Source organism: Furipterus horrens, unplaced genomic scaffold (genome assembly GCF_987537825.1).
Source record: "Furipterus horrens unplaced genomic scaffold, mFurHor1.1.pri manual_scaffold_6, whole genome shotgun sequence".
NCBI lineage: Eukaryota > Metazoa > Chordata > Mammalia > Chiroptera > Furipteridae > Furipterus > Furipterus horrens.
The window spans coordinates 40081886-40105272 of NW_028327176.1; the positions used below are offsets into that span (position 1 = coordinate 40081886).

Here is a 23387-nt window from a genome sequence, read left to right on the forward strand (position 1 = left end):
CATTAATAATTATGTATTCATTATGTGTTAAAATGATACTATTGTAGATGTATTTTATTAGACATTAAAATTAATTTTCCTTTTTAAAGCTTCTTTTAATGTGGCTACTAGAAAATTTAAAATTACATATGGGTTCACGTATATGGCTTACTTATGTTTTTATTGGGCAGCACTGTTTCAAGCAAAGAAAACCAGTCAGAGACAGGAAGTGACTCACTCAAGATAGCTTGGCTTTCATCAGCAGACCACAGATGTGATTCCAGATCGCCGAGTTTACAGTGATTTCTCCCTCAACATGCAACCTTCTTTAGCTAAAAAAAAAATTTATACTGTATAATTGGGTCCCTGATGGTGTCTGGGTCCCAGAAAACTGAGGTTCTTTGAAAAATATTATCAGCACCTCCTCTGTGACTGATTGTGCTTTATTTATTTATTTATTCATTTATTTATTTTGTTATTGCACTGCCTGGGAGACTATGCTGCTGTTATCCATTTCTTGCGTTGGTTACAGAAATTGGTATTGTATCTAAAACAATTGCTGTTATTAACAGGTTAAGCTGCTGAGATGTTAAAATAAAGGCTGCCCAGCTTTAGTGCATTTTGTTGTAATCATCTCCCAGATGCCTTGTCGGAAATCAATTCAAGTTCAAAACTGGCTGGAATTGGGAGGTCAAGGCTTTGGCAGACTAAATATTTTATTTTCTGTTCATGTCTGAAGCTTTTAAAGATGTGGACTAGGGGCTCTTTTCTCATACCCCATCTGGACAAAAGTGATTGGCTTTGCCATTTTACCCAGGTTAGGACAAGGTTAAAATCAATTATAATCAATTATTAAGAGTCTTTTGTGGCCTCATTGCTTAAAAGCAGATTTTAAAAGTTTCTCAGTTCTGAAACATGCATATCTTCGTTGCTGTTGGAGATGCTGTTATTTTAGAATGTCAAATATAGATGTTACCAGCATCAGGAGTAAATTCATAGAATTTCTACTTCTTATTTTCTTGATACCTATGTTTCAGGACAATGAGAAAACCCCAAAGAGGCTGGGATAATCATCATTGCTGCACCAACTTGAAAAATCTTGTTACCTTCTTATATGTGTTAGACAACTAGAACTATTTATAATTTAGTCACATTGTCAAATTATTTCCTAGGAATTTATTGAGAGGCTCTCTGCATATCTTATGTGATTGTTTGCAATGTAAATGCACAAGTAAGTGCTCAGTCTAAGATAGATTGAAAGAGTCATAGATTTCTGATTCCATAGTAATTTTGAGACAACCTAGATTCAGCCCTACATTTTACAACAGGGAAACTGAGGCTCAGAGAATGTAAACAATTTCCCCAATTCTTACAACTATCCAAAGGGAGAATTGTAGCTCCTAGTTCTAAATGCACCTTTGGTCCCCAAACACCAAATGAATCTTTTTCTTTTATACAGTATTTTCATACACTAATAATTTTCTTCACAATGATTTGAGAAGAAAACCTATTCAAACAAAATGAATATCATTCTGAACCTTGGACCAAGACATGAACTCAATAAACAGAATATAATTTTAAAGTGTTCTCAAAAGGGCACTTAGCTTTGTCCTTCATTTCATTTTCCACGAACGGAAATCCTTTGTATTTTCAGGTTTCATACAGACCCAATACCTGAGGGTTCAAAATGATGCCAGAAAAATATTCCCTTGTATTCATAGCCTGTTTAGAAGAAGAACTCTAGAAAATATACCAGAATTTCTCTGAAGACAGGTCCAACCCCAGCTATTGAATGAAGAGCATAGACTAACTGCTGAATTAGTCTAGGAAGTTAGTCTAAGATGATACCATTATTAGCAAGCACTACCATATATTTTCATAACAAGCTTCTCATCCTTGTAATAAGCCAACCAAAAAGCAGAAAAACATCAATATTTTTAATTTGAGAAAGAGAAACATAAAGAATTTGGGGAGGGTAACTTATCTTTGAATATTAATCTTTGCTTATCTCTCTATCAACAAAATAAGGACTGTGTAGTGTACAGAAAGCTATCAATAAATCTTAACTATAATAATGATAGCAAATAATAATTATCATTCATATTGATAGCAACAATAGCAGTAGCCACAATGATAATATGTATATTCTCTATTTCTAATATTATGTTATTTTCATTTGGATTTATATGTACCCATATGGGATAGAATTGTTTCAAAGTCTGTTCAGATCAAAAGTGCTGGATGAATTTTTCACAGCAACATAATTCATATGGCTAAACCCTTCAAACCTTTCTCTATGTTGAAAGACGATATTGTTCACTCAAATTATTTGTTTGATTCTAAAAACAGTTTATTCACTGCATATGCAAGGACAACCTGATTCTGATATTCCAAGGGCTAATTAATTGGCAGAATTTTTACTTTTCCTTTCTGTGTTCAATCTAAGTTTGTAGCACATTGTATTAGCACAAGCTCTCAAAAACCTTTGAAATCCAGCAGGCAGCATAATGCAGTGGTTACAGAATGTGTAAGGTTATGGAGCAAAATTGGCGAGAAAGGTTTACCGCTCACTGGCTGCAACATAGGCAAATCAGTTCACATATCTGAGCCTCTTGTTTCTTTCATATAAAATGGAGACAATAACACTTTATAATACCATTTTGAGTGTCAAAATTAACATAATGCAAGTGAAACTCTCTTAGCAAAATACTTGATGAGAGCTAGGTGATTCTTAAGAGGCACCTACTATTTTTATTTTCTGTATTTACATAGCTCATAAACTATGGTATTCATTTTAGGACAGTGAATAAACATTTAAATTATATCCACTCAAGGTGTCAGTCCACAAATAATTACTGATTGATCAATAACTTATATGTGCCAAACACCATGCTAGACTGGGGTGAGGGAGATAGTGAGCAAGAGAGACAGCCTTAAAAATGAATGGTGGAGCCCTGATCAATGTGGCTCAGTTGCTTAGACATCATCCCACAAAGTAAAAGGTCTCCAGTTCAATTCCTGATCAGGGTGCATGTCTCGGTTGCAGGTTCAGTCCCTGGTGGGGGTGGGTACAAGAGGCAACTGATCAATGTGTCTCTCATCATCAATGTTTCTCATTTCTCTCCCTCTCTCCTTCCCTTTCCCTCTCTCTAAAAATAAATAAATAAAATCTTTAAAAAAATGAATAGTGGGGCATGGGGCATAGGTCATGAGAAAGAAAAGGTAAACAGGCAATTTCAGCAAATGCATTATAGTTTCATTGCCCATTAATTCTCATTGGGCTTGGTAGCTGAGTTGGCTTCTCTCCCTGTTGCTCCCAGCCTGGAAGACCAAGCATTGTTATCTGTGGGTTCCATGTACACATACTTTGCTTTGAAGTTGTGCAGGTGTTGCCCTGTGTTTACATAGCTTCTCCATCCAAACAGCTCAAGCACTTAAAATTGGCTCATGAACCTAGTGTGTAACTTCGTAGCTGAGAAGAGAAACTGAGATGTACTCTACCTGCTAGAATGTTGACATAGCAACAGATAAAGAAGATCAAGAAAATGACTATCCATTTTCAAAGGTCCCCTGTGATGTCCTGTCCTCTATATTTCCTTGCCTGGATATAGTATTTTACATAATTGGTTTTGCATCTGATAGGATGAACATTGAGCATTCACAGTCTGTTTGTTGTCTGTTGCCAATTACAACCTCCTGAACACCAATGGGGCCTGCCATCCCTGTATTCAGGACTAGCTTTCCCCCAATTCTGTTGGAATCTCCTGGCTTACTACCAGGCACGGGAAGCATAGGAAGGAGTCATGGAGAGTGAATAACTCTGTGTAGTTGTCTTAGAGCAGAAAGTGTTTTTTAAGGTACAAGTACTCCAGAAAGTCCCTATTTCCTTTATCTTTGTGAAAGGGATGCCCTTTGTTTTAAATAATAATTCATGTGATATGCACCACATCCAATGAGTAAATGCAAAGATGAAAGCTTCTATCTATTCCCTACAGTGAACATAAAAAACCTGGAAACAGCATCTGCTTCTAACTTAAATGTATATTTTCTAATTATTTAGATGTATAGAAATATCAAACCAGGTTTCAATCAACAGCAAAAGTCTTATGTTATCTAAACAAAACCTCATTCCTGAAGCCACTGGTCATAACACTTAAAATGGCTTAAAGAACTCAACATGGCTTCTAATGCAAAGTAGTTGTAAAGCCTGAGTCATGAACAATATTGTTTTTGGTTTTTAAATCAAGTCTGAAAGTGTGGAAAAATGTTGGTGGAATTATATATTTCCTGAGACCTAAAACTACCATAACCTCGGTTCTGATTCACCTCACCTTTTGAAGAATAAGCCTCTCTCTTGTTTTTAATGGAGAAGAGTGAAGACCTTTTGGTGTCTTTGGATGATTTGATTATATTGATTAGTTATTTGAAGCGCATGAAAGAATTCAGTGCCTCAAATATTAACCGATAGAATTATGACTTTCTCAATTTCATGACTCACAAAAGAGAAGAGTCTGTGATAAAGAAACATTGGTTTTTCAGAAACTCTGTAGGTATTTACAGTCATACACAGATAAATAGGTACCTCATAACTTAGGAGATAAAGGAGTTAGAAATTTTGAGGAATTGGGCTGTGAGAACTATGTTTTCTCAACAGCAGACATGGACATGGGAACCCAGCCAGGAAATCTGAAGCTTCTGGATGGAGCTGCACTGCACAGGTGATTCCATAGTCGCAGTGAAGATATTGGACAGAAGCAAAGGAGGCCCTGAATGAGAGAGGGCTGGTCTGATTGCTGTAGAAATTGTGTTTTCAAGGCAATGGTAGAAATTGAAGCTATTCTCAATTCTGTTAACCTGTTTCCTCCATGAGGAAATAATCATCTGTCTCCTAATTACTCTTGAAACCAAATTCCAGCTGATTAGAGGTGGAAAGATATTGATTTGGGGGGAGATGTATTTTCTATTGATTTTCAGATAATATTCAGTATGTTCTGTGGATGTAAATTGAAAAGTTAAAAAAAAACAACCTTCCCGTCGGTGTATGTCTTACTTGCCCACCATACCCCTTTCGGTCTTGTCTTACCAGCTCTCCAACCTACTGCCCTCATGACCCCTTCTGATATACAGCCAGGGTTAGGGCAAGAGTTTAAATTTTTATATATTGTTTATGACTTATAACCCGCCTAATTTCAAAAAGGATTTGAGGCAGCAAGAGTAAATGGCACCAGGAGTTACACAGATATTTTTACTTTGCATTTGGCCCATATTATCTTAGACTTGCATATATTTCCATAACTGTGAGCAAGGATCATATTTGGATGACCTTTTGTCCAGAGTAGAATTCACAGAATTTCAGGAGGTGGAAAATGAATTCCTCAGTATTTATAAAATCATCAGAGGCACATCTAAACGAATTAAATATTCTTCCCAGGCTTGGTGATGATTTTGTTAATTATATTGTTTTATACTTAAGACATGTTTCCTGCTCAGGAGAGAGGAAAAGGAAGGGAATGAGATTGATAGTACCTCACAGAAGCCCTGACTGATGTGGCTTAGTGGATTGGACATCATTCTGCAAATTGAAAAGTCACTGGTTCAATTCTCAGTCAAGGCACCTGCCAGAGTTGTGGGCCAGGTTCCCAGCTGGGGGCATGTGAGAGGCAACCAGACTGACGTTTCTCTCACACGTAGATGTTTCTCTCCCTCTTTCTCCCTCCCTTCCCCTCTCTCTAAATATAGTTAAGTGAAATCTCATAAAAATAAAGTACCTCATAGATTGCTGTGTGACTTTGGGCACAACTCTGATCTCTAGATTCACCATATGTTAAATAGGGATAATAAACCAACAGCATCTTTACTGTTGGGTTGTTGTGCAGATCAAATGATATAATGTACATGTAAGAGCTTAGTAAACAATAAGTGACTGTATCACACAGTCAGTGTGGGTGAAGGCTTTATTTACGTTCATCTCAGTGTCATCTGGTGAGAGAGACCAGGGCATAGCTCTCTAGGATGCTCTATGGAAAGTGCCTCATTGTGTTGGGACTTTATTTATTGAATGCATTTGAATGAGTGATCATTATAAGAGCAGAGAGTCATTCAATTTTATTTCACAATGGGGTGATGGGTGAGGCTGGAAACAGCATTCTCAAATGCATTATCCAGAACACAGGAAACAAAACCACTTTTTAAAAGTGACTCATCTTTAATATCTCACAGCAGGTTTGAAATACTTCATTCATTCATTTTTATAGCAAACTCTTAATTGAGAATGTCATAAACCACTTTGAAAAGAGAGGCAATCACGACCTGGAAAATTAAGTGGAGTAATATAGAAATAGGCTTTTGTCTGGCTGGAGGTCTTAGCTTATTCATGATTTGCCTTTAGGTTATCTTAGCAACACATGCTCCCTTTCCCCAACCCCATTGGCAGTGTGTATTTTGGGGAGCCAAGCATGAAAAACAGTTTTCCATATGTTGCTTTTTCCTGGTCTGTACCACAAAGCCTTCCTGATGCTTTTATTCTCAAAAGCAAACAATACTTACTTTCATCATTCTTCAAGACCCTTCATCTTCTCACTTTATCTGTCTATTGTCTATCCAACTTCCTTTCTATGTGGGCCACACAAATATGTTGTGAATGCATGAAGTTTGGGGCCACTTCCTACCCTTCTCCATGAAACCAACCTTAACCCAAGTCCAGAATGAGTAAGTATCCTTTTCTCTTTATTTCTTTACAACTTGTTCTCTCCATAATTTAGCACTTTAAAAATATCTTGTTCTTCCTCCTCCTACCCCAACAGTATTACAAGTTATGGGAAGAGTGCAGACTTATAAGTCAGATGCACTTAGATAAAACCCCTAGTGCTGCCATTTTCTAGTTGTCTCACCTGGGGATGATGATAATAATAATAGGGTTATTGAAATAAGTAAACGAGACAGCTTATATAAAGCATAAAGCACATAAGAGCTCATTAAATTCTTATACAAAGATTAATTCTATGATTCTTCTATAGACAAAGCTTACTCTTTCAGGTAAGAGGAAAGAGAAAAAACATTTTCTTCTAACTAAATACACATATTTTCAACCCTCCCCTCCCAAATTTATGATACCTTAAACTACTGAAGATTCTGTGAACTTTCACTGAATTTTAGTCACAGCTTCATCAAATGTTCTTTGCTTTCAGTTTAGTCTTTCTTTAACAAACATTAATTGAGCTCCTATTATGTGCCAAATATTTTTCTAGATGCAATCAATAAAATGTCTGTCAACTTTCAAAATCTCTTTCTGTAGATTTGGGAAATACTTTTTTAAGCCATGGACTGAAATAATACCCTCTTTCTTCCCCTATATACATATGACATCTAGAAAATTAAGCTTGAGCAGGGAAAAAATGTATCTACACAGAGAACTCAATGAATTCCTGCTCTCTTGATCATTTTTAAGAGGCTAAACACTTAGGCTAAATGACACTGTTTGTGTAAGATATAAGCCACATCCCACATTTCATTCCATGACATTAACTTATTTTGGTACACAAGTCACTATGCCTTACTTGACATAATTTGAGCCCCTTTGCTTCTATTGTATTAGATATGTATCCACCACTTTAACTCATAATTTCTAGTTTCCCCCATTTTGTTTTTCCACATGCAATCCTCTTGATTATAAAACAATTGATTCAAAAGCAATATTTAGCTAGCCTAACCATATTAAGTTTACTGTCAAAGACTTCTGAGTAATTTATCTTTTTAAAGGACAGAGGATTCCTATTGTTTTCTAACCAAGACAGAGCAGCTTATTTAGACTTAAAAGACAAGAAAAAGACAAAACGACTTTGCATTGATGATCCCGAAACTCAATAATTGTCTCTCTCTTCCCATTTGTAGTAACAAATAGCCAACAGATTGTTATTGACTTTGGTAGTTTCACAGAACTTTCAAGTTGAGAAATACTGTCTAGTCGCTTGTTCCCCAAACTGAGGTCCACAGGCCAGCAGCATCTACATAATATGGGAATTGGTTAGGAATGCAAAATCTCAGCCCACTCCAGGCCAACCAAATCAGAATCTGTATTTTAACAGAATCCTCAAGTGATCTGGAAACCCCTTAAAGTTTTTGAAGTGACACTGTAATTCACCTCCACTCTGCGCTCCCTTTAAGGGATGAGAAATTTCAAACTCAGAGGAAGTACAGAGCTAAGACTGCAATCTTAGCCCCCTGACTCCAAGTTCACTGCTCTCTTCTGTACTTAGGGCTGCCTCAGTAGCTCCTTAACTCTTGGGGTGGAAGTAAGTTGCTCTTGCCCAGTTGCTCACTACAGGTCTGGCCTCATCTTGCCTTACTTTCTGGTTGACATTTGGTGGCCTAGAAAACTAGGCTTTTACATTTAAAGAAAGACTTTCTCTTTAACACCCATTTCTCTGGCATGAGAAGCCATTTGGCTTATCATCTAATATTGCATCAAGCCTTCTTTTAAATAAGATGCACCTTTAATAAGGCTAGAGCCTTTTTTATTGTCATTTACATTTTTCAGCATCTATGGTAGGAACTTTACCATCTGACATTCTTTTCCTATCTCACAACCATAGTTATGGAGCACATCTCCACTCATACAAAGAGGATTGAAAAGGCTGAGCCAAACCCTGTTAACAAAACAGTCCCCCGAAGGGCTATAATATTGCTCAGTGGTAATATCATCCCTGTGCATTTTATCTTGTACATGAAATCTGGGCTAATTATCATTTTCTCATACAGTACATTTTAGACCATTGTGTTTTTGTGTCCCTGTCTAGTTCATTAAGCAGGGTTTTACAGCTCCTCCAGTAACAGGATTGCTATTGACACTTTCATTAGACCCATAATTCAAATGCTTGTCTGCCTTCCAAATGGAAGCCTCTCAGTCCAGAACCACAATCTGGCCACCGACCGTATGTTGGCTTTTAGAACTGTCATAAACTTATCATCATGTTCATGTTCTCAAAGGGTCAAAATCTGCTTTCTTGGTGAACTGTCTCCATCCAACAAACAGTCAACGGGTTCTCCAAGAATAGTCAGCCAAGCTTTCTCTGTTAGGCTCTCTGAAAACTCTTCCAAACAGTTCTCAGTATAGTGTGACTATAACACAAATAATCATTGTCTGTATTTAAATACTAATTCTCTGATGCATTCATGCATTCATCCATTTATTCTGTTATTTCCATTTAATACCAATCTACCCAATATTATGGCAGATGCTGTAATGATTTAAAGATGAATAAGATGGTCCCTGCCTTGGAGTATCTCATAGTTTAATAAGTGTGCATATAAATCATTATACAATTAAGTAGAATGCAAAAAATTTCACCACTAGATTGCGATCAATTAGAATGGCTAAAATTGTACGTAACTATGCTCTAACTAATCATTGTTAGTAAAACTGTTTTCTCACCAATAGTTCAAACAAAAATAGCCTCAACTGGCCTAAGTAGAAGTATGGATATGTATGAAAGAGATCACAGACTATAACTTAGGAACAGATGAAAAAGAGTCCCTGGAAATGATTCTGAGGGTAATACAGAGAAGGCGTGGCTGGATTAGAGACAGCCACTGCCCTAGTGATCTTGAAAAACAGTCTTTGCTTTTTTAGTTGTATATATATTTTTTCTCACTGACAAGCTTCAAGAAAAAGTTCAAGTTCAATGGAGATATTTAGTTTACTTTACAATAAAGCTTCTTCGGAGTACCTACTAGACAACAAAAATTTCTGCCTTTCACTTTTGAGGAAGTAACTATCTGGGCCTTTGTGAATGAGCAGGAGAGCTGAGCAGACCTATGTAGCTTCAGTGTACAACTGAGGTTTCCAACCTTTACAAACTGCTTTTAGCTATTTAATTGAACATACAATTGTAGACCATATATTTTAATGTACAGTTAATTGTGTGTTTGATTTAAAAGGCTGCTGATTGGGTACTTTGCTTTTGTTCTCTGGCTAAATTGTAGAGAAAAATATATTTTGGGGGTAGTTTTCACCTTCTTGATATCTTTGCCTTTAAAGAGAGGAGGAATTAGGAAAAAAATGTTTATGGCTTTCTATTATTTTTTCAAGTGCTTTCTTGGTTCTTGCCCTTACCTAAACACACACATTGGATTATCTACCTCATTTGGTTTACTCCAACCAATCTCCTAGCTGGATTCCTGAAATAGGAAGGTCTTTTGCTGGAATGGACTCAGATCATTAAGCAGAAAAAAAGATGCAAAGCTAGACTCTATTGCTGATTGGAATAATATGGCTTCATTTTGCAGTAATACTGCTGTGGTGTTAGAAAATGACTTCAGCATTCTTCCCAGTGCATCTCATTCTACTCAGTGTGCCTTCATAAACATGTCCCGTTGCATGATGGAGGTCAACGACAATGTAGGGTTTAGAAATTGTTGCTTGGAAATCACACTTACTTAAATACCTGAATCTGTCCATCAGCCATGCCATAGCTTATTCCAAGCCGGTGCAGAAGAGTGATTTGCAATCTCCTTGCTTTTCATTTCAAGTAGCATCACTCACTTTAAGCCAGATATTCAGGCCTCTTCAGAAGCCTCCAGGGTGAAGGACAAGTAAGAAGAAGCTTATCGAATCACAACTGTGGCTGGCTACAGCTACTGCATCAAACTTGTTACATCTTTCTCTGGTATTTTATTTTAAAACCATACATTCTCCCTTTCATGTGACAAGTAATAGGGATTTTGCCACATAATTCCATGATCCCTATGGCTCTTTTGTGGCACTATACATTTAACAGATCACTCTCTAGGTCGAAAGCTGGGGCTGAATTTCTGGGATTGGAAGAGAGAACATGACATTTATTTTTGCAGATTCTTCTCCTTTGAATTATCTCCTCTCATTTTCCATAAGCTCAGGCTGCATGACTAAATTCTGTTTTGTTCTTTTTCACTTACAGGGACTTACCAATTTGGGCTTCTTCCAGAGCTGAAAACTGATTACAAATATGAAATAGATTTCACTACTGGACTTGAACTCCACATTAAAAACAAGATTCCCAAAATAGTTGAAAAAAATCTTCACCAAAGGGTAGATACAATCTGAGTGGTAGGAAATCAAGGAAGTAAGAGGTAAGTTTCTAAGGAAAACCATGTTTGCTGTATGGTCAGGTATATAGAGACTATGCTTCTGGGGTAAAGGTAGTGTCATTTTCAGTTGAAGGGCAGGGCAGGGAAGATCATTTTTAATTAGTAAAACATACTGGATGATTCAGGCTCTTCCTTTCCTGCATCTGTCTAACTAGTCATTAGAGAAATATTGATGAATGCTGGATACTTTCTAAAGACAATATTTGGGGGGAGGGATGGGCTTAGTAAAGGAAACAGTTTTCACAATGAACACTTGTGGGGACATTTGGCAATTTCTCAGGCTTCAGAAATTATGGAACCCCATTTTGAAAACCTGTATCTAAGTTGACAAGGGATCAGTCAGAGACAAAGGTACAGTATAACTCATAAACCCTGTTTATGTTGATGCTGGTGGGGGAAGGGAGAGAGAAAGTGCTGTGGGCTCCCTAGCATATACAAAGATCATCTAAAGGTAGGCATCTGCCATTTTAGCTTTTTCTGTATGAAAAGGGGGGGGGTCTATATATAGATGAATGGAGTGTTCTTTGTCTTTTCTCTTTTCTGGCCTATTAAATAGCTTAGTGGCTTCATCCATTCTGTCCTGACAGGAAGCATCTGTGAGTTGCCAGATTCATTTTGGGGGCTTTTGTGACAGACACAGAAGCTGCAGAATAGGGAAAGGATAGAAGGCAAAAACGCCATGGTGACCTATTCTCATGAGGAAAGTGGCGAGCTTGGAACATAGTGATGAAAGACATTTGGTCCCCCAGGAAAAGGGCAGAAGGAGCATGGGGCATGGTACTCGAGCCATGAATGCGAGGGACTATCTGAGCATGGATGTGGCACGGGATTTGAGGAGTTGGTGGGAGCGATTTTGAGAGGGATAGCAGAGCTTGAACAGTGAGCAAGGGAGCTCCCAGAGTGAGCTATTCAAGAAGGGCTGGGTATTAGAAAATAAAAGATGGGAAGTGTTCATAGTAATTGCCATGGACCATATTCTTGAATTTCCTTTATTACTTCAATGAATGAGTAAAGGGTGGAATTCCCTAATTTTGAACAGAATGTAATGTTGGGTCTGAACTCATGGGTGCGGCCTTTGATAACTTTTCATACATAAAGCAAATATTCCATTGGGTACCTTGGCAATAGGATTCCTTTTAAAATAAATCATAGTGTCTTCTCAATGCCCATGCCTCAGCTCAAACACTGGATACTTAGTTCTCTTCATATGTATAATTTGAAAAGAGCAGATCTGAGAAGAGGGTGTCCTGAGCTTTAGTGCTGGGGCAACCACTAACTAGTTGTATGACCCCACATCGTGCATCTGAGATAGTGATGTGCACTAGTTAAGAACACAGGACTATGGGGTCATACAGAGTTTGTACAAATTATGTAATCTTTGTTGGACCATTTTTCCTGTACCTATAATGTTGGAGCACTAGAGGAATCTTTCTCGTGGACTTTTAAATGAGATAATGTATGTGAATCTTCATAGTGATGAGTTCAATAAATATTAACCACTGTTATTGTTCTATTATTATTATTATTATTATTTATTATTACTATTATTATCACTGATGGTGACATTACTAATCCCTGCCCCTCAATTTCCTTATATTTAAAATAAGAGGATACAATAAAGTTTTCTCTATGCTCCCTTTGAGATCTAAAAATAATTTCTGTACTTCCTGAGTTTAGGAACACCAACTGCAAGAAAGACGCAATAGTCAATGAGAGAATTCTTTTTGCCCTAAATCTCTTAGAAATATTTGGGTTCTTTTAAAATGCCACCCCCTGGAGAGGGCCCAAGATTTCATTTAACCTGTGCCTCACCGACTTCAGTATCTTGCTCAGCATGCCTTGTACTCTTACTGAGTAAGAAAAAAGAGTTGGAGTTCTCTTTCCATCTATAAACTCTACTTGAACTGTTTTTGCTTTACCCTCTGTCTATGGAAGCACTAGTTAGTAGTTCTGCCTTTTCCTAAGAACATAGATAGAGAAAAAGTATATTTTCTTTTCTTTTTTTTTCTTTCTCTTCCTGGTCCTAGTCTTCCTCCTTCTTTTAAGGATTTTATAACCCTAGCTCTTCTGTGATATAAAACAGACCATCTCCTTCAAAGGGCTGTTTCTTCTTTTTTTTTCTTGGTAGCCTCTTGCCCACAGAAATGTAATACCGATAGAGTTGTTGATTGGTCCGAGAATATATCACAGTCCCTAAATACATGAAATTAAAAAAAGAAAGAAATCAACATTGTTCTGAAAGGAAGGTAGTTAAAATTCAGAAAGAGAGATTCTTTAATTAACTTAATAAAATTACTAATGGAAGCATTTTAACTGCTAAATTTAATTTACTTGTCAAGATATCAAGCTACAAAGAGGAGGGAAGAGTAGGAACTCTGCTTTCCATTATGATGTACTCTATTATAGAATAAATTTGCTTAAAATGAAATATATCACCAAAAGCCATCAATGACATCTTAATTTGGAACAGCCAGTTGAAAAGTAATTATACTATGAAGCAATCAGTTCTAGTAAATCAGTGCTTCCCTTTATATAAACATACTTTTTTTTTCTTCTATTTATATACAGGGAAGACTTTCAGGTAGTAGGCAGGCAAAGATGCTGATTCTTTTTGGCTGTTGGTGTTTTTACTTTACATTACCAAGCTGTCAAAACAAAATGTTTTATGATGGGATTAAAAAATGTATAAGCATCTGATTTGATTTAGTGTTTATATTTATATGTTGAACTGAGGAGAGTTTGCTTATCATAGGGGTTTAAAAGATTTACATTTGTCTGCTTCTTCCTTCCAAAATGCTTTCCAGATCCACCAGCAGCTCTGACACCTTCCTTCAATGAATGAGGCTCAGTCAAAAATCAGACAAGAGCCCTGCTTCTCCCTGCAGAGTCCCTCCTACTTATATAAATGAAGGTGGAGAATGTGGTGTGGATGGGCATGGAGATGGGGATGGGAGGGGTTAGCATGATCCTTTTGTTCAGTGTCTATTTATCATTAGGAAGTTCTCAAATGTAACTGACCTTCCTAGGAGTGTGAGTGTTTGTTTATTATTACAAAAAGCTAAGGGGGAGAGGTGAAGGAGAAAATTTATATTTCATCTGATTTTGGAATGTTAACGTAATTTAACTAAGTGGTGTCAAAAATCCAGCTACCAAACTACTCTGTACTGGGAAGCTCTTTCATATATATCTTTTCTGAGCACCTCAGCACACCTCTGAAGAAGACATATTCATCTTCAATTTACAGACATGGAAATGGAGCTCAGAGAGGTTAAGAGACGGGTGGAGATCACAGATGTATTTAATGGGGGAGCTGGGGCTGGACTGAGGGCTTTGGGGCTCCTGCTACCTTTTTCATGACATCTGCTTCTGATGATGGAATCCCATCTGTTATATACGGAGGGGAAGAGGTGTGAGAAAAATAACTAGAGGAGATATCAATCACTCAGCAAAATATTTATGAAGGACTTCATTCAGATATTAGGGGAGTCACCATTGTCATCAGCCCTGAAAAATCAGAAGGGATGATGAATTATGCCAAAGAGAAGAGTCGCTAGGAAGCTGGAGACTGCCGTGCAATGTCATGCTTCTGCTTGTGTGTATATTCTCTAGTGGGAGAGAAGGACACGAGAGAGGAAGATAAAGGACAATTCCATAGTGAGCCGAATAAGTGACACCTTATTGTGATAAAAGGAGAAATGTGGGGAAGCCTCTGAAACAGTCCTAGGATCTGCCAGTATGCAAATCAATTAACAATATGCAAATAGCCTCACTCTACTGGACTAAGTCATCTCCATTCTTCTCCACTGGCTACTTAGGGAGGTGTTCATTGATAACTACACTACAAGATACTATTCCTAGTTGAAAAACACATGAGGAGGACATCTAATTTGTTTGATGCCATGGGAGTAAGTATTAACATCTGTAATCGCAGAAAGGTGTGAAGCAGCCCAAGACAATATAAAGTGCAAAAGCCTCCTTTGCACCGTCACAGTGAGAGAACCCAGCAGAGCAGACCATAGGGCTGCAGGGCCCCTCTGCATCTGCAATTCTAGTAAAAATACGGTCTGTCATCCCCAATGGCTGCTCAGGATCCGTGTATAACAGGACAATTACCCTGGGAGTGGTGAAGGCAGGAACTATATAAAAATAGACAGAACAACTTAAAGTTAGGAAAAAAAAAAAAGATAAGGAGCACAAAAATGGGAAATGAGATAGTGCTACTAAAGGAGGTTAGATGAAGTAAGGAGGTCTTTTATAAATGTATCAAGGAAAAAAAAAGTGACCCTCAGGAGAAAAAAGACCAGTGAATAAATGAGAAGAGGAGAACATGAAATTAATGATGGCTGAGATATTGACCTCCTGCTTTAAGTCAGTTTTTAAGAGAAAAATGAGAAGAAAATTTGGACAGCTGGAAGGCAATAATAACTTTTAAAAATAGGTATCAACAAAGGGGATGAGGGGAAAATTAGAAAAAAATTAAACATTGTGGCATATAGATTGCAAAATTTAGATAATATGCTTCCTAGGGAATTAGATTTTCTGCCTACTAACTAGGCACAGATATGGAAGAACAATACAAACTAGAAAAATGTCCGAAATTTCTCAAAACAAATGTGTTGCATATAACAATAAAATAATACTTGGGGCAGGGTGGGGGAGCAAGCTAACAGGGTTCTCTTAATTTGTGTAAATTTAGACATATGGTTATGTCTGTGTGACAATTACAAATTTTATAAAATTGGGGAACACTTTCATCTTTTATTCAGAGAGAAAGGAAACAAACTCCATACCCCATATAACTAATGTGTATTGTGGGTAGTGTAGAAGTACAAGAAAGACTCATTTCCCATGGGAGAAAATTGGAAAAATGATACAGTCCCTAAAATATTATGTAAGTATAAAAAAATTAAAATATGCACATAAAATTGGAGTACAATGAAAAAAACATCTGAAAGGAAGTTTCAGATTCTAGTAAAATTTTCATGTTAAATCCTCAAAACCCACCTAATTAATGAGAAGCTGCTAGATGTTTGGAAATAATCATTGAGGGAAGTTTTTGTTGACAATAGGCAATACATTGTGGGATAAAGATCCAACAGTAACTGTTGGAATTTTGTATAGAGAATGATATATTGGAAGTGAATTCTTAAGGGAGGATAGTGTCTTAGAATATTTGCCCCTGAACAGTTTCCTTGGGATTCCTACCTTGATGTACTGTGTCAGCTGACAGATTATAGACAGTGGCTTCTCCTTGGTTCCTCTTGTTTTCAATGTCCTCCTTTCTCCTCACATGTTGCTCTTCAGTGACTACAATCTTCTTGGATTTGTGGCATACCACTCCATTCATGCACTGCATTCACACTCTGCAGGAACCCTGCAGTGCCTGCCCTTATGCCAATCATAAGTCATATGTAGTTCATTGCCAAGTCAGTGCCACAGTGAGAGAAGAGTTTGAAGTCATCTGGAAAGATGTGGCAGAGATGAAATTGGGCCTCCCCCCTGAAGAATGCATAGAAATTAGACACACGACACAGTGTGGAGAGAAAACATGCCAGAGTCTGCAGCAGTTAGACCTAAGGTCTAGAGACAGTGAAGTGCATCTGGACGAGGGACGTGAAAATAAATCTTTTCTGGTGGAGCAGATTCTTAAAAGGCAGCAGGTGCCATTGTTATATGGTAGGCTGTTTATGGTCTGAAGACCTGGGCACAAATCACAGCACTGATATCTGGGAAAGTTATTTTATCTCTCTCATGCTCATAGTCTCTGTTTGTAAAATGGGGTTCATTAATCTCCTGCAAGATTTCTCTGCAAGTTGCCTGCCAGTACTAGGGTCCCATGGTTGAAGTGGCTGTATGATCAGCTCCCTGCTTTTCATACAGCCTTCAACTTTGCTTTCACTGGGGTTCTACTCTTCAACAGTTACTTTGGTGCCTAAGAGGCATTTGACTCCCTGGCATATTGCAGTTTAGCTCTTTCCTTTTACTATCTTACTGTTTAATATCCCTCCCAATCTTTAAAAATATTTTAAAGGAAGGAATATTGGGGGGAGAAGAAAAACACCATTCCCATAGAAATGACAGCATGAATTTTAGAATAGATTCAGAGACAATAAAAATTATAAAAGTTATGCCAAGTTACATTCTAATGAGTTGGAAAGTTTGGTACTAACTTTTGATGTTGAGGTGGGAGTGAAATAACCTGCTTTCCTAGTTGGATTGTGACTGTGCTGTTAAGATGGAACTTATGCTGAGAAAAGGAAAGATTACATGAGATTCCATTCCATGTAAGGAATAATGGAGACTATTTTGGAGGACTAGAGAGTGGCAGGTTGTGAATAGGAGGTGGATGGACACAGCTGATTCTTCTACATAAACCAGACCCCAAATCCAATCAAGGATGCCTTCCCTCCTCACTGAAGAATGGTTTGTGAACCATTAAGGGAATGATGGAGGGAGGGAGGAAGAAAAAGAAAGGAAGGAAATGAAAGCAAAGAAGGAGAAGGCAGAAAATAACAACAATAAAAAACCACATAGGAACTCACATCATTTTTAAGAACCCATTTTTGAAGCTGTGTCGGGCATAATTACCCACAGGAAAACAAAAACTTTATTTCACTTTTTCTTTTTTTTCTGGTGCTTTTCTCTATATTGCTTTATTTAAACAAAATTTGCCCTTTCTTATTGCAAGAATATGGATATATGGATGGGAAAATTGTTGGATTTGTTGTTGTTTATTTCATGAGTGTTTTAATAAAATTGTTAGGCATTGAAACTTCTCTTTGAAGTCTTAGTTTCTATTCTTTAGAATTTTGTCCCCAACTCCCAGGAACTCAAAGTGGGATAATGTGTCAAAGTACATATAGAAAGAACTGAAAAGTACCTGACTAGAATCTGAGCTGCTAATAAGCTGCAGATAATGAGGAAAAAAGGTCCTCCTCTTAGTTGGAGTCAATGTTATCAAGAATAAATGGTGTTGTTTTTTTTCTGGCTATTACATAGTGTTTAAAAAAATGTTAGTTTTATATTTTCAAATTCAACCTAATTTATGGCCCAAAGGACATAAAAAATAAAATTGTGAATGATTCAGTAAGCAATAAATATGAGAGTGCTACATTTTAAAACTCATGAGAGTCAGCCAACGCTATACTCAAAGGTGAAGTAATAGCCTTAAATATTTTATTTGCATGAAGGAAATAAAAGATAACAGCAAGTGAAGTAAAATTAAAACTCTGGAGGTTAAACTTTTAAACAAACATAAAACCATGATGAATTAAATAATAAAGATAAAAATGACAATAAAAGAATCAGATACCTAATAAGTGATGGTCAGTGTTTAAGTAGTAGGAAAGCATATTTTATATATTATTTAATATTCATATAAAATATATTATTAATTTATTTTGAAAATGATTTTATTCATTAATTGATAGATAAACCCTTGTCAGTTTCAATGAAGGGTTGAGTTACAAACAAAATTAGAAAAGAGAGCATGAATTTTTTAAAAGATTCAGGGACAATTAAAATTATGAGAGTTGTGCAAAGTTATGTTCCAATGAGATTGAAAACTGCAGTGAAATGAAAATATATAAATTGTATATTTATATAATATAAAAATATGCAATATATACATTTGGAAAAATACAAATTACCAAAACTGTTTGAGAAGAATCAGAAAGAAATGAAGTGATAGACAAGTATGATATTGAATAAATAACTCACTAAATAAAAGTTTTAAAAGGGATTAAGTATTCTAAGTATTAGTTCTAAAACAAATCCTGGAACTTTCAAAGACCAATTAATTTTAAATTGATCCTAAATATAGAAAAATATTGAAAACAACCTAATTTTGTGATGCTAGCATCACTCTGATACAAGAAAAGTCTACAGACCTCTTCCTCTTATAAGTATAGATACAGAAATATGAAACAAAAAGATTAAACAGTACATAACATGAATGCTTCTCATCATGGTGGGTAGGTTCAGTGTGCATTTGAGAAGGAGGTGAGGAGGTCATTGCATTTTTTATTCTTTATCAGAAGGAGACTCACTCCTGGAAATGTGTTAGACAGGTGAAATAGCTTCATCAATTCTGTGACAGAATAGATCACAGAAACAATTAGACAGAATGTGTTTTCAGGAAATGATTTGATCTGGATATATTTGCTTGAATATAGGCACTGGGGTTAAAGTCATGAAATAGTCAAGCTTGATTTTTTTGTTTTTTGTTACTTATACTATTTTAAAGTTAGCATTCACTTCAAAGAACAATTATAAATCAGTGTTCTGAATTAAATTTCTAATATAGACAGTCAATGTGCTAGGCACTACATGTGATTCAAAGAGGTGGAATTAATCTTAGTTACTATGAACATTATGCACAGTGGGCAGCTCCATCATATTTTTTAGTGGACTGGCCAGTTATCTTTTCACCCTGTGTCACACCCATTTCAAAAATCTGCTCTTTTCCTCTCATTTCTTTTCTTGTTCTCTTTTGCTTTTATTTCCCCCACCCCCAATATCTCTCATTCTTTTTATTGGTGGTAGGGGGGGTGTTGGTAAACAGGGTCTTTGTCAAGAGAATCCTGAATGGCACCCTCTTAGAGAGGAAAAAGCTGCCTTTAAGTGCCATTCTTAATTTATGGGTAAGAGCTGCTACTGTACCTGTGTGAGGTTCCCACGAGAGATTCACTAAATGTGTCTCTGCCAATACCAATGACCGAAAGAGACCTTCCATTAACTTTTGAATTAGCCAAATGGGACAGAGCTTAATCTAATATGTGTTATTTCATTTTCTAGGTTACTTGTTTTAAAGGAAATAAAGTATACTCATAGGCTGTCTAAAACCATCCTGGGAGATGTGCATGGGAGGACTCCATCTAAACAGTATTGGCTTCTGAGAAGGCTGGGTGCATGCCCGAGGGCCCAATTTAGCTTGGTGCATGCCTTTCTCACAGTAGGCAAAGCAAACCTCTAACTTCAGAGAGCCTTGAGAGCAATTGCACATTAGTGAAAATGATGAGTGCTTGTGCTGGAGTTTTAAGATGCTGTGGATAAAGGGGCTTTTCCCTCTACTGATATCTCTGCCCAGGCCTACTTGAGTTCGACTTGGAGGTGGCATTCCTCGCAGTGACCAGAATCTCTTCTCTTTGGTATGGTATGACCAGTGCTGTGAGCAGTCTAGCCATCATCAGGAACAGACTGGAAACTGATGGGCTGAAGCCAAACGCTTCTTAGAAGGCAGCCTGGTGCAGTGAAAAGAGAACCAAACCCATTGTCAGCAGCCTGAGTTTCTTTCTCAGCTCAGGCATTAATTGGGTGGGTAATGTTGGACAGAACTCCCTTGTGCCTCAGTACCTTTACCTCTCACATTCTCACATGGGGATAGTAATATTTGCTCTGCATATTTCCCAGGATTATTACACTCATCCACTGAGATAATAAATATGAAAATGTTTGCAAACTATAAAACACTATACACATTTAACTTATTTTGAGTATGCTATGGCATATGGAATAGTCCAACAGGTTACTGAGATCCTGTAGGTATTCTGGCAATGTCTTCTTGACTCTCGAGGATTTTCGTGAAAGCAAAATTTGCTAAATAGAACTAGAGACGTGCAGCTTTCTCTCTTTTTATAGCCATCCTTCCCAACTGCCAACCCTATTCATGGGATTTAGGATGTGCCAAGGTTAGAACACTCAGACATGGGGTGTGAGCCATAACTTCTAAATCAGCCCTGGAAGGGTGCCAGACCATCAGTTTAGAAAAGTGATCTGAGTGTCTTCGTGAGGACAGAGAATTACTTAGACTATATCTTTCAAGAACATGTTATCGAAACTTGGAAAAAAGAGTTTTAAAACCTGAGAACACTAGTCTTAAAGGCACTCTGAACCAATTATGGCATATTTACTCAGATTTCAATGGGGGGGGGTACCCTTTTCATTATTTGCAAGCTTCAAGAACATTAGAAACACTTTGCTGAAGACAATGTAATATCCAAATCTGAAGTAGGCTGTTGTTTTTCCATTTAATCCACTTTCTTGCTTTTATCTTCTTCATGAAGGCAGAAGAGCACTTACATGTTTTTAGAATGCACAATGTACCCTGGTAGACAGTGTACTTTTGGATAGTTAGCACCTTTTGTCCCCTGAAAAAAACATATTATATTGTACTTTCCTTACCCTAGGGTCCCAGGGAGGTGCCATGTGGGAATAGTGCTACGATAGAGACAAGATTAGACCCCTGAGCCCTTAGCACAGAAAGGCCTAGTTATTTCCAAGTGTTTAATGACCATTCTGCATATTTCAGGGAGAGCTTCCTTAAGGCCATGGATGAAGAATGGGAATGAAAAACAAGTCCGAGGGACACTTAAGTTTAGAGGTGCCGAGTATCTTTAAGATCTGTTTTCCATCAGATATTAACTACCTTCAGCTACTGCAAGGGCTTTCAGCATTTTAGTGCCCTTTAGCTAGAGGGTGGTCATTGAACAGAGAGAGAATATACTGTTTTTTTCTCTTAGCTTCACTGCATGGGTGTAAAATGAATTTGGGGACCCTATAGTGCACTGGTGACTCCCTGGATGTCCATCTACCCACGGAATCATGGCCTCTCCCAACCCTCCATACCAACCACAAGGGCTCAGTCTTTACAAGGCTTTTCCTTTGACTCCTTTTTTCACTACCCACTCTGTGGGGAAAGGTTCCCGCTTAGATGAGTCCTCACAATCTTCTATGTCCACAGACTGGTTCATGATGCCTCCCTGTTTTATGCTAGCTTCCTAGGCCTTATATGTTTTAGTGGCACCTCAGCTCTGCCTTAGTGTGTATGGCCCCATCTTCCTCATCAACACTTGATCTGAATCTGTTGACTACAGTTTCTGAGTCCCACCTTCTAGAGTGGCACCTTCTGAGACGACAATCAGACTGAGCAGGCCTCTGTCAAATTTCTGAGTCTCTCTTCTCTTCCTCCACTGAAGGCCCAACCTCAATTTAATTCCTGCCTCTGCTGTCACTATCTCTGTGACTTTAAGCCAATTACTTCATGCTTCTCCAGGAAGGCATTTCCTTGTCCTCTTAGGCAGGGAAGTATAACTGCTATAACACACAGATTCCCTGATTATAATGACTTAAACACAGGAAGTTAGAGAGTCCATATTGGTTTCTAGTCAGTAGGGGGATGGTGTTCCACATAGGCATGTGAAGACCTCAGCTGATAGAAACTCTGCCTTGGGTAACAGGTGTTTTCCAAGGTCACAGGGCATCAAGGATTCTGGTCTATAGAAGGAGAAAGGGCACATGGGGACATGCAATTTCTTCTTAAAGATTCTGACCCAGAAATAGCATATATCTCTTCCTCTCTGTCTATTGACAGACTAGTCCTAAATCCATGCATGGGGCAAGAGGGTTGAGAAAACCATTTTCCAGGAACACAGCTAAGGTGTGGAAGGAGAACAGGAATTTGGTGTACAGCTGTCTCTGCCACACAAGGCATCTCTGCCTAGGTTACTTGGGTGACTATCAAAAGTAGTAGTTATTAGCATAGGCCAATTTTGAATTTTCTTCTGCCAGTTACTAGTTTCATGATGCTGAACTATAACTTAAATGATCTGGTCTTCAGTTTCTTCATCTTTTTATGGAGACAGCTCAGTAGCTACGTGACATAATAGCAACACCCTCTTCTTGAGGTCATAAATAATCTCTAATTTTAAATGCAGGTTCAAGGTAAGAGGCAAAAAGTAAGATGGGGAGGAGGAAGGAAGGAAAGGGAGGAGAGACAGAGAGACTGCCCATTGCCCTGCCTGAACCTTTCTTGGAACTGTGCTGCAGTGGAAACGGTCTACCATCTTTGTTCTCTCTCCCTCTTCTTTACAAGGTCAAACATGCACCATCTTCTGGAGCTCTCCCTGGCCTTCATCCTCCATAAGCATTTTCCCTGATAAATCTGTCTCACATTTAATCCCTTTTTGCCCTCTGCCTCTCAGAGAACCCAGAATAACATACTAAATAAGTATTTCTCATGTATGTCCTCAGCATAAAATAAAGTTCTCCCCAGTTGTCCTTACTCAACCACAGAAACCCTCTCTCTAGTTTTGTGTAACTTTACTTAAACCCCGTGCAGATATTTTATTTATGTGAGCAGTGGCTAGTTTTCTCTAATGCTTAGTGCTACCTTCTTCAGGGTACATCCTATAAAACATGTGCCAAGAAGATGGAAAAAGCTGTCATACTGCTGGACTGTACTTGGGTCAGACAGAGCCTCCCACCGGCAACAAAAGGATGCAGCA

At 37.6% G+C, this 23387-nt stretch overlaps 1 long non-coding RNA gene across 2 annotated transcripts in view; it reads left to right on the top strand.

Annotated features, from left to right (window-relative positions):
* LOC150006004 (uncharacterized) overlaps positions 1-23387 on the top strand; it is a 433280-nt gene that overhangs the window by 401633 nt on the left and 8260 nt on the right. For both annotated transcript variants that reach the window (XR_016511715.1, XR_016511714.1), the window contains exon 3: positions 10914-11085. This is a non-coding gene — a long non-coding RNA (uncharacterized LOC150006004). The remainder of the gene's footprint in view (positions 1-10913; positions 11086-23387) is intronic.